The sequence below is a fragment of the Nyctereutes procyonoides genome, unplaced genomic scaffold, assembly GCF_905146905.1.
Source record: "Nyctereutes procyonoides isolate TBG_1078 unplaced genomic scaffold, NYPRO_anot_genome, whole genome shotgun sequence".
NCBI lineage: Eukaryota > Metazoa > Chordata > Mammalia > Carnivora > Canidae > Nyctereutes > Nyctereutes procyonoides.
Genome location: NW_026575042.1, coordinates 36,056,849 through 36,069,263, shown reverse-complemented (window position 1 = coordinate 36,069,263; position 12,415 = coordinate 36,056,849).

Here is a 12,415-nt window from a genome sequence, read left to right as displayed (position 1 = left end):
ACAACAATAAAAAATAAAATAAAAAAAGAAATGCAGGGATCCCTGGGTGGCGCAGCGGTTTGGCGCCTGCCTTTGGCCCAGGGCGCGATCCTGGAGACCCGGGATCGAATCCCACGTCGGGCTCCCGGTGCATGGAGCCTGCTTCTCCCTCTGCCTGTGTCTCTGCCTCTCTCTCTCTCTGTGTGACTATCATAAATAAATAAAAATAATAAAAAAAAGAAACGCATAACAAGAATTCCTGTTTTTAAAGCTCTGAAAAGGGATCCCTGGGTGGCGCAGCGGTTTAGCGCCTGCCTTTGGCCCAGGGCGCGATCCTGGAGACCTGGGATCGAATCCCATGTCAGGCTCCTGGTGCATGGAGCCTGCTTCTCCCTCTGCCTATGTCTCTGCCTCTCTCTCACTGTGTGCCTATCATAAATAAATAAAAAATATAAAGTTGTTTTTTTAAAGCTCTGAAAAGTCCTGCAGCAAAGAAGCTGGACCTTAAACCCTGGGACCCTTTTACCCACATTTCACTCCGGCACAGTGTTTTGGGAACGCTGACTTGTTGCCATACGTGTGCAGAGCACTTTTTCAATTACAGATAACAAACAATATAATTTAAAACTCCCATTTCCAAGCGGGATTTCTCAGTATATTTTTTCCACAAATGAAGAGTAACTGAATGGATTAGTTTACATGTGGCGCACAAGACTGATAGTGACTATATTCATTCTACTGATCCTTCTTTTTCAACAAAGATGCACCTGTACTCAGAGGCTGTCGAATTTGAAGTGCTCATTTCCAAACCCAGCAGATATTCTGGGCCAGGGCCTGTCTCCCGGGCCTGCACTCAGTGTGGGTGCGATGGGGCAAGTCTCCTGCTTCATATTTCTGTTCCCTCAGCCTATTTCAGGGCTGAGCCATGACAGGAATGCTACCCCCCAGCATGGACAAGGCTGTTTGGGAGCAGAATGGAAGAAAACTGATCTTACACAGAGGAGGGGTGGAATTGCTGGGAAAGACTCTCAGAACCTCAGAAGGCAGCTTCTAGAGGTGTCATGGGAGAGGGCTGGCTAAGCTGTGAAGCGGGGTGGGGGCTGATCTTGAAACTTAAGGAAAGCTTGCCCCACGAGAAATCCCAGTTCATAAAGGGAAGCATCGTGCAGTCACTCCAGCGGGGGCTTTGGCCTCAGTCCTTGGTTCAAATCCTGCTCCACCACACCCCAGCTGTGCGACTGCACAGCCTCTATTTCTTCTTCTGCAGAGTGAGGAATGAGGGCTGTGAACCCACGTCACAAGAGTAGCTAGATGGAGCAGGATCTTAGCACAGGGCCTAACACCATAGGCAGTACTCGTTCTCCTCCCTAATTCCACGTATTTATACCTGCGTGTATGACGAGGTAATGATCCCTTCATTAAAACTCTTGCTTTCTAAGAGCTTGAACCCTGGGATCCCTGGGTGGCGCAGTGGTTTGGCGCCTGCCTTTGGCCCAGGGCGCGATCCTGGAGACCCGGGATCGAATCCCACGTCGGGCTCCCGGTGCATGGAGCCTGCTTCTCCCTCTGCCTGTGCCTCTGCCTCTCTCTCTCTCACTGTGTGCCTATCATAAACAAATAAAAATTAAAAAAAAAAAATTAAAAAAAAAAATAAGAGCTTGAACCCTGACATCCCTCACACAGCCCTCAGATTTGAAGATCACAGGAGGACTGATTAAAAAATACAGATTCCCGGCCCCTCCTCCTTCAAGATTCTGGCTCTGAGGCCATGGGCAGGGCCAAGGAATCTGTATCGTTACAAGGTCCCCGGGTGAGTCACCTGCAGGTGTTTGGCAGGCACAATAACAAGCCCTGCTTCTTTCATTTGAAGCAGGATCCATTTTAAATGCGTGTTCACCCACGTAGCCACACCTGCACACTCTCATGCAAAGCCCAATCCATCTCCACAGGTGGTCAAAGTGCAGGCGAACCGCCTACACATCTCTCTGTGAGGCTGTGTTGGCCCATGCGTGCTGAGCCCTGTAAGAGAGGTGTCATGTTCTCTGGAGCAGCTTCGTGGCAGCAGAGGCATTTGGGCTAAAAGATGGTACGGAGTGAAGCGGGGAGGGGAGCATAACAGAGAAGTGACTGCCATGAGCAAAGGCGCTAGGCAGAAAATGGTACAGAAGGTTGGAGAAAGTGCCTGCTGACAGTGGAAGGGAGGAGGCCAGGGAGGGAAGGTTGCTAGCTCAGACTAGAGTCTGTTGTGAATGCCGGGAAGGGCCCCAGCAAGAGGATCATGGGAGCCAGTGCAGGCTTCTGAGCACAGAGTGATGTGGCCTGAGACATGGGCCAGGAAAAATTCAACAATACAGCTATTGTTGGCAGGACAGATGGAGGTGGGGAGGAGGACGCAGGTTCACCTGTTCAGAGGCTATTGTAATAAGGAATTCTGGGGAGAAGCAGTGAGGGATACGTGTCAGGGCCAGCGAGTGGCCATGGGATGGAAGGGAAGAATGTGAGAGGCACTTAAATTTAGGAGGCCTTGCACTAGGCAATGGTCACATGACACTCACAGAGGAGGTGAGGCAACAAAGATGGAAGTTTGGGGAAATGGGGGAAGGATGATCCTCAGCAGGGCTGGATGGAAGATTGTGGATTTGGCTTAGGCCTATTGCATGTGAGGTGGCAATGCAATGACAGCCAAGGCCAGCAGGCCCTCTCTCCAGTTGCCCACTGCCACCCTGCAATGGCTCGATGTTATCCGCTTCGTGAACCTACTAGCCCCCAGGTACTGGGGAGGGATGAAGGCCTGGGCTGGGGCTGGGACTTAAGGAGCACCAGGCTGCCACAGAAGCTTTTGAGGCAGGGAGTGCTGGTGCCCCCAGGAGGGAGGGGAGGGGAGGGGAAGGGGTTCTCTCTAGTTTATCCTCCACCCCACACACTCCCCAAAGCACAGGAAGGTCTATATAAGTACAGCTAGGCAAGTCAACACAGAGCAAGCGTATTTCCAGCCACACATGAGGCCAGGCCTGGGTCTTGAATCAAAGAGAGGATAATAGGCCTTTTGTCAAGTACCTCCTCCGTCCTGGAGCTCTTTCCAGTCTATGATGGAGAAACCCTTTTTACACATGAGGAAACTGAGGTTTAGACATGATCAAGCACTCAGCCAACCCCCTAGGGCTGGTACGAGCCCAGGAAGACTTTGAACCCGGGTAGGTCTGTCTCCAGAGTCTGAGACCTTCCAGCCAGGAGGTGGTTCCTGGTAGGAACCAGTGGCCCTCCCCATTCCTGGATGTCCAAACCTACCCAGCAGCCCCCAGACACCCAGTATATTCGGGAAACCTCTAATGCCATTTCTTCCCAGTCATCTGAAATCAGGCTTCATTTTTTTTTCTCAATTCAGCATTCACCCTAAGTTTCTCCCACTGCAGAGTGGATGTCACTGGAGGTGACTTGTTCCCATCCTCCCTGGCTGGGTGTGGGGCGGGGTGGTTAGTCCCATCTTTGTACAGAGCAGGACAGAACTGATGGACAGAGCAGACCTCCCAGCGCCAAATCTCCCTCTTGAACCAGTTCTTTTCACTCACGATTTGTGATTGATTAGAAATGCAGAAGTCGGGGTATTTTATTTTGGCTCACTGGGATGACACTTGTTATGTAAATGGACCCAACTGGAAGCTGGGGCTTGAGAAGATGAAATAGAAATGAACTGGACACAATTTGCAAGAACTTTAAAGATCTAGGTATAGATTTTCTGGGGTTGGCCCTCACTTTAGCTGGCTCCTCGTGCTTCTGGATCACTAAGGGTTTGGAGGGTGAGGGGGAAGCACTAGCAAGACCTGGGAAGGTGAACAAAAACCCCACCTTCTTTGGGATGTGACAACAGAAAATGCACTCGGCCAATCAGAGCTCCTGTCAAGGCTGGGGACAGGGAATGCATCAGTCTGCTCCTGTCTGGAAACAACCATGCTAGACATTTCATATGGAGGGAATTCAGTCCAGGGAACTGCTTATGCAGAAGCTGGGAGAGCCCAGAAGCCTAGTTGGAGATGGGGGAGCAACTTGGAGCTCAGCAACAGCAGGAAGCCGCCTGTACCACCAGGGATTCGGGAAGGACAGTGGTGTTATCAGAAGCCAGGAGCCCGGATGGCCAGGTAGGGCGGGACCATGGCAGGAGATGCTATCAGAGGAGATGCAGGCCCCAAACAGCCCCAAAATAGAAGAGGGAGGATGAGACAGAGAAGCACCCTGGCTCCTCCTTTCTTCCCACTTTCTGACCTCCGTCAGTGTTCCCACGGGTAGAAACTAGCCCGAGTCCTGCTGCCAGGGAGGCTGGGAAATGTTCTGTGCAGTGCAGCAGAACAGAGAAGGGTGGGGAGGGTGTCCCTTAGCAACCAGGCCCTGAGGGGCACTCAGCCCCTGTGCTCCCGGAGCTCCTGGTCACACTCACATGATTGCAAGGATGCATGAGAGTGAGAGTGCAGAGACTGAGGAAGCCCAGAGGAGGGCCCAAAGGCAAGGTCTCCTGACCTCAGTGTTAAAGGCGGAATCTAAATTTGGAAAGGCTGGCTCTGAAGGGAAGGGAAGGGAGGGGGTCACCGTGAGCCAGCCCCCCTTGTACCCCACAATGTACCAGGTGTACCTTTCCACAAGTGCCTTAGTTGCCTTCATCTCTAACCCAACCTTACACGGTAGTACCACCTCATCTTCACACATGAGGAAACCGAGTCTTGGTAGAATAGGGAGGCCAAACGGGTCTGGGGGGACAGCTAGGCCATGGCAGGGCCAGCGCTCGGGGCGCCTCGCAGAGCCCTGTCTCTTCCAGGCGTTCCCACTTCAAGTGGGTGCCTTCCTCCGCTCCTCCAGCCCTTGGGCAAATGCGGCCTCTTCCAGATGCAGACAAACCTGAATCCCAATCTTAACGGACAATGAAGTTAATAAAAGAAAGTGCTAATTGAATTGGAACGAAACAGACTATTTGATTAGTTTTAATTACTTTTAACTCCTATTAAGTGTTTAAAAGGTCAATGGAAATGTTTTCTTTTATTAAGGTTTATTGTTTTAAGCTTCAAAAGCAGTGAAAACCTCTCTAAAACTTCTCGATCCTGGGCTAACCACAAGCCCACAGGCTGGAGCACCGGGCACTTGCTCTCACCTGCCCATAGTTGGGTGTGCTTGGGTGCGAGTGTGTCTGGAACCTCCACTTCACAATAGTTTTGTGCCTTCAATTATTTAATAATTGTAATTCTTGTTCTTTGTTGTTCCCATCCTCCTAGGTCACCAACTCCACAGGGCAGAGGCGGTTCTGGGGTTTGTCCTGCTCATAGCATCTGATGCCTGCTGGTGCCTCTGACACACAGTCAGACAGGAAGTATTTATGGGACACACATCAGTACCAGTGCCTGTGATAGATGCCAGGCATATTTCTTCATTGACCTATGCATTCAAGGAGCATTCATTGATCATCTACTATCTATGCACCAGGTCCAGTGGCCTGGCATTGAAGAGAGAGTGGCAAGCAAAGCAGGCATGCTCCACCTCCTCACAAATTTGTTTCTGAGCCTCACAGCCTTGTAAGGCCTGTATTATTACCCTCATTTTGTAAATGAGGTTCCAAAAGAGTGACAGGGATATCTAAAAGCAGAAGTGATACGTCCAGGACTCTACTCTTTTTCCCCAGCCCGACACTGCAACTTCTCTCTATAGGGTCGGAGGCAGAGTGAGAACCCATGAATTAACTAGAAAACCCAGACCTTGCTGCTTCATGTGTTTCTCATGATAAAAGAAGAAAATAAAAGGCCCTGTAACCCAGGAGCCACAGATAAACAGGATCCTGTCTCACCAAAGCCCTTAACACAGTGCCTGGCATGTAGCAGTCCACAGTAAAGAGTGGCCAAAACGACAGTCTATGATTACTTTTTTTTTTCAAACCAAAATGGGATCATTTTGCCCCCTAGGGACATTTGGCAATGTCTAGAGACATTTTTGGTTTGGTAACTAGGGGTGGGGTACTAGTGATGGTTGGAAACCAGAGCTGCTGCTAAATGACCTACAACACACAGGACAGCCCCACAACAAAGGGTTACCCAGCCCCAAATGTCAGTGGTGCAGAAGGTAGGAAACTCATCTAGTGGGAACTTTTCTTGTGTCATTAACATTTTCAGTGGATACAGAGCAATTGATGACATAGTTGATGATCTAGAATAAATTAGAAGACTCTTTTCTTCTTGTGACCCAAGTATAGGATTGATTTGCTTTACCCTGCCCCCCTGCCTTCCAGACTTCAGAAGATTTTCATTTGCCTGTGAGGTTTCCTTCATAGATCAGCTATGAGGTGTTGCCATATTGACTCATTCCACATCCCTCCCCATCACACTAGTTCTCTCAGGAAGCATGGAAGAGTTGGACAAAGCCTACAGCTTTACAGAAAAAGTCAAAATTCCAAAGATTTAGTGAATATTTTTAAGTGATCATCCTCTCAAAGTTCCTTCTCTCTCCACTACAAGCCTGGAGTCTTCTTCTTATGACCTTTGGGGAATGTTAATGCTCTTTAGTAATGGGAACCCTGGAAGCCAGTGCCATGTGACATGAGCCCAGCCAGATTAGAGCTACTTTAAGTTCTTTTAGACCTAAGGAACAATGGCCTTGTTGGAAATATCAGGATAATTAGGGAAAAAATAGTGTTTCTTTTTCTACTCGGGGTGAGGATCAGGGGACTGCAGAGGCATCAGATGGGAAGCAGCTATCTTTTCTCTACAATGTGAGGATATAGAGGACCTACAAGAATCAAGTCTATTCCTTATTACTCCATCTTGACCAGAAGTGGATGTCCCAAGTTTATTGTTTGTGCCAGTTACACCTCCATAAACCCTTTTTCTTTTTTCTTTTTTTAAGTCAAGACTCCATAGCGGGAACCTGATTATAACTCAATAAAACTCATATATAACTGGACACATGAGGGGCCTTAGTAGTTATCCGAGCTGTTACTCAGCCACAGTACCCCTATTATGTTCCAGAGCTTTCTCCACTCCTCTGGCTCCCACATTTATTGCAGACACAGAAATTCTAAAAGGCAGGAAAAACCCCAGGGTCCCCAGATATCCCTGATGGGGCTTCTCCAAGTTTGGGAGACTCCCTATGAAAAAGATTAGAGGGAGCCCTGGCAAAGAGCGGCAGATGCTGATGCCACTTGTGACATGTTGGCCTGGAGGGTGGGTATTTCAATGGCTAGAGGAGCCCATGGCCTCTTGCTGGCACCTAGGAAGGGAAGCCTCCTTGTCAAAGGCAGGAGGGTAGGATGGATATTCCTTGGCTCTAGTTCTCTCATTAAAATAGAGTAAGAATGAGAAAAAGTCCACTTCTTCCTACAACCCCTTCAGGAGAAGATTAAGCCCCACCTGCCAACAAGTGGACTCTGCTTCCTTGGCTCCTTTGAAAGCCAGATTGTCTGAAGTCCTGTTTCCAATCTCTTATTTTGTACCAAACATCAGCAGGGAAACTTAGAAGGAACCACATCTTCCAATGGACGAACACTTGCCTTAGGAGTCAACATTCTAGCAGGCAGCCGCTGGGCCCGTCTGCCCAGATCTGCTCAGATGGCCTTTGCCAAGGAGGGGAGCTGCCCCAGCCTCTCTGCCCAGGAATGTCCTTTCTCTCTCCCTTCTCCTTGTCCCCTGCCTGTCACACCCACACTGGAAGGATATTGTCATTAGCTGATAGTAAGTAGTCTTGGTACAAAGGGCACTAGAGGTGGGAAGGCAAAACATGAAAAAGCACGACTTGTGGGTAGGAAGCAGGGATGGTGGCAGGGAAAAGCTGGGAGCCGGAGAGCAGTCGGTTGGCAGCTAAGGGCTGGGGGTGGGGAGGAGTCAAGCACCAAAGTCCTAGGATGCACAGGTTGTGGAACTCTCTCTGAGAGAGTTGTTACATACCAATAGTACGCACAACAAACTTGCTCTCGGGCCATAGGATTCCAGACCATAAACAAGTGCTGAGTGGGCAGGGAAGGTAAAGAAAGTCCTGCTGCTGTTCCACCACCTGTGTGACCTTGTATTAGTTTATTAACCCCTCGGAGCCCTTTTCTGGCAAGTAGGTAGACAAATCCTTGCTCACCTCTCAAGTTTTCCACGGATGTTTATAAACCTAGAGGACATCACAAGTCCTGAAAACCCGAGAATGCTTCCCAAATGCCAGTGTGAGGTATTTATTTGTCAGAAGATGTTAAGAAGTTGCTCGCCTATACCCAACCCATAGGTCCCCCCTGCCCCCTTTCCAAATGAGTCTCAGATTTGTTCTGGGATCTACCCATCTCTGGAGAGAAACTATTATTGGTTTGGGGCACCCTACATTGCCCAGTCAGGCTAAATGGAAAGGTTTACATTTCATAGTCAGGGGAGACTGAGCACTGGTCCCCACCCTCATGAGGAGGCAGGTACTTGTCGGTTCCCCTGGCAACCATCTTGAGACTCTGAAGGAAACCATCTTAGGAGGACGTCCATGCAAGGATGGCAAAGCTGAGACATAAAGACAGCCTGCATTCTTGATAACATCATTGCACCACCAGTAGTCTCTCACCGGAGCCTGCCTTACCTTTGGACTTCTAGAAGGATAAGAAACACACCTGTTGCTTGCAGCTTAAAGTGTCTTAACTGCCCATGGTGAGTTACCAGCTCACTTGGCTCTCTTACCAGCCACTGAATCCATCATGGAAGCTGCCACATTTGTCCTGATACACTAGGAAGCAAGACATACATACAAACAATGTCCCCTCACCACCCCAGGATCAACGGACACTCTCCAGCCCGGCTGTCATTATGTTGGATTCTTTCCAACATTTCCTACTGGCATCCAGAAATTCAAAAAGAGGACAGAGCCAGAGTACTCTTATTCCTCCTCTTCATTTTCATGATATCTGGTTTCACGGGCTGACTCGCATGCCCACCCAGGGGCCATCTCTAGGGCATAGAAGAACCTTGGTTTTGGTCCTGAAATGCTGCCTCAAATCTGTTTCCATTCTGTTCCTGAGTCTTCCCTACACATAGACTGAACCCTGGGCCCTAGCCCATGCAAGCCCTCAGAGCCTTCCCTGAGGGACAGAGTCCTCAGTTGGCCTGCTCACTTTGCCTCCGCTCAGACCTCTGCCCAGGCCCCAGTGATTCAAAGGGACCCTCTGTCATGCAGGAAGCCCTGCCTACCTTCTGTGGTCAGCAGCAAACACTGAAGGGCTTCAAGTAGTACAAGAGATATGCCATAGAGCTCCATTTTTAGAAAGACTCTACTGGAGGCTGGTGGAGAGTGGGCCCAGTCAGTCGGAGACTTGGCTCCAGATTTTAGAGTCTGCACAAGACTGAGGGGTTGATGCATCCTCTCTGAGGTCCCAGCTTTGACAGTGAGCCACCATTTTGAAAGAAATAATAAGTATATAGTAACAAAGGTTACCATTTTGGAGTATTTAGCAATGCTAGGCCCCTCTCATGCATTGGCTTATTTAGTCTTCATAGTAACTCAATAGGATAGGTACTGTTTTTCTCCCCATTTTACAGACAAGGCTCCCTGACACTAAGTAACCTAAGATCCCCTAGCTGAGAAGCAGCAGAACCCACAGTAAACCCAGGTCCAAAAGTCCACCTTTCTTGGAAGTAAGTGCTGGTCCATGTCCTATAGTATGACCATTATGAACACTACACTGTGCGGGAGAGCAGAAGTGCTGACTAATGGGGCTTTCTCAGGAACCCCATGTCAAACAAGCTTGCATTTGTTCAGTGCTCACTGAGTGCAAAGCTATCCCTGTACTCTGGGATCTGAGCTGCCACCCAAGGCAAAAGAGGCCTATCCACGAGGAGGTCTCAGTGGCCTTCAAATTCTGATTCCCCTTGGGCCCTTCTTTCTGAACTCACGGCGATGAAAAGGATACATGTGGGAACCGTAGGTCCCCTAGTATTCAAGTCTGTGCTCTTTTTCTGGGTGGGCAGTGGGCGGGGTGGGGGGGGAGGAGGGGAGGACCGTAGAGGTCATGATGTCAAAGAAAACTGAGGTCCTTATGTGACCTAGAGACAGTCCCTGGGAGGGCATGGAGATCAGTCCATGAGACCAGATGCCATGAAAACAAATGGGAGGAAGAAGAGCATTCTGGTTCTGTCCCCTTCTTGCATTTCTGGAAGCCAGTAGGAAATGTTGGAAAAGAATCCAGCTGGACCTTGATCAGTCATGTTGAATCTCTAGATTCTGAGATTTTGCTCACATTCACTTGTCTTTCATTTTGGCCCACACTGCTTTGGAAAGAGACCTTTAACTGATTGCACAATGTCTCTAATCAGCCAGTCTTCCCAGTCCTGCCCTGCATCACCACCCCCCACAACAATATTTCCTCAGATGCAAAGTTCAGGCAGGCCACCCTCAAGCCTGAGAAATCATTGGAAAGGGAGTCTCGCCAAGCCGCCAGTTCCCAACCACAGCCTTTCCCCTCCCTGGTTTCAATGTTGTTAATTAAGAAAGCAGACTGGGCTGGGTGTGAGGGAGACTATTATGCCTGCCTCTCCAAAGCAATGGCACCACTGTGAGAACCAGTTGGCATGGCGACTGAGCCAGGAGGACCCTTTCAAAATGGGCAATTTAATTTAAAATGATCATTGCGTTTTTCACTAAATGTCACATTCCCATAATTGTGAGGACAGCTAATTGGGCAGTTAATTGTTTGGAATCTTTTATTTCTGTTCTCTTATTCTACTTAATGTGTGAGCATGCATGCACACGCGTGCACACACACACACACACACACACACACACACACACTCGCCTCTCTCTCTCACGCACAATATGGGGCAATTTACTAATCCCATGGCTACCAATGACGAAAATTTTGAATAACTTGGTCTCAATGCTTGAATGTTTAGTGGTTGTGGATTAATTAGCGTCATCACTTCCTAACTGTGTTCAACCCAAGACATAGCCCCTGGACGCTCCCTCAGTCCTCTCCCTCCCACACGGAAGGTATTTGTGAGGGTCAAGTAGTCCCAAGCAAGTGCATGCCCGCTCTGCAGGTAAGATTTACATGATGAGGGGTTTCTGACTTGGGAAAGTTACGACATGGATCCTCATGCATTTTTCAATTCTGAAGCCCCTGGCTTAAGCACACACCTAGGTTCACTTGTATATCCATCTTTCCTAAACTTTAACCTCAGTATAAAATACAGACATTGTCGTCTGAGGCAGAAATTGCCTGGAATGCATGCAGATGTGTTATTTGCTCTGATTAATCCTGAATTCCATGGCCACATGCTTGATGTAGGAACTGGAACTCAGCTCTTTGATTTCACTGCTTTGACATGCTAGTTGTAATAAAATATTTTCTGTTTTAAACATTTTTTCCAAAACCAGGATCTAGTGAGCAATCCCATTTTGCTGGCTTCCTGTGTTAAGCTGACTTCAGAGAGAATGTTTTCGCTGCACCATAGGACAGTCTGTCCCTCTAAAGACAACATGTAAGCCTGGTTAACTCATCTTAATTATTTTTAAAATCCAAATTACTGTTCTGAATAAACTAGAAGTAACCAAATGTACTCCACTGGTGTGTCAGCCCAGGGCAACAGGCTGACTCTGCTGTTTAATTGAGCTGAAAGCCAGAGATGAAAAGCTGGAGACCCAGGGCCCCTCACCCTGCAGGGGGTGATGGAAACCTTATGTCCATCTCAGACGCCATTCTGACCTTTCGGTACTGATTGCAAGCCTTTTGAGCGCAAAGCCTTCCCTTTTGTTCTGATTTCCTGACAACTGTTTAATCATGTTCTATTCATAGAAATTACAGTAAAATTCTCTTGTTTCCCACATATCAAAGAAGAGAACGCACAGGGAAGTCAAGTTCTGGAAACAAATAATTGAGTTGTAAGACTCCCACCAGTAGTGAAATCTGAAAAGTATATTGAAGGCTCGATTGCAGGTATAGACTAGAGGGCAGGGAGGGTGTTTATCCTTACATAAACATTTCCAAATAAATTGGCCCTCCATCCAAGATCCAATCATCAATAAAATGGAACATCTAATTTTAACAGCACCATGAAAAAACTTTCAAAAGGGAAATGGAAATGTATGGAGTATCTTTCACATATATTCTTTTATCTGATGCCTATGATGACCGTATAAGATAGGTTCCATTAACCCCATTTTATACAAGGAAACTGAGGATGGAGGGGAGAAATAAGATTGCCTGGCCAATAAGTTGGGGGTTCTCACTCTTTCAGGGCTCCATTCTGCTTTCCAAAGCAATTTTTCTGCCACAAGTCTGGTGCTCCAGCAGGTATCTACTCAGCTGGTCATGGGGAACTCCAGGTCACGCAGCTATTGCTAAGACACCCCAAGGGCCTTCAGGCTGCAGAACCATCCAGAGGCCAGGCCAGCTACTTGTTACAAAGCAAATGTGACCTGGCCACATTCTATCTGGTCTATCTCCTCCCAGAGT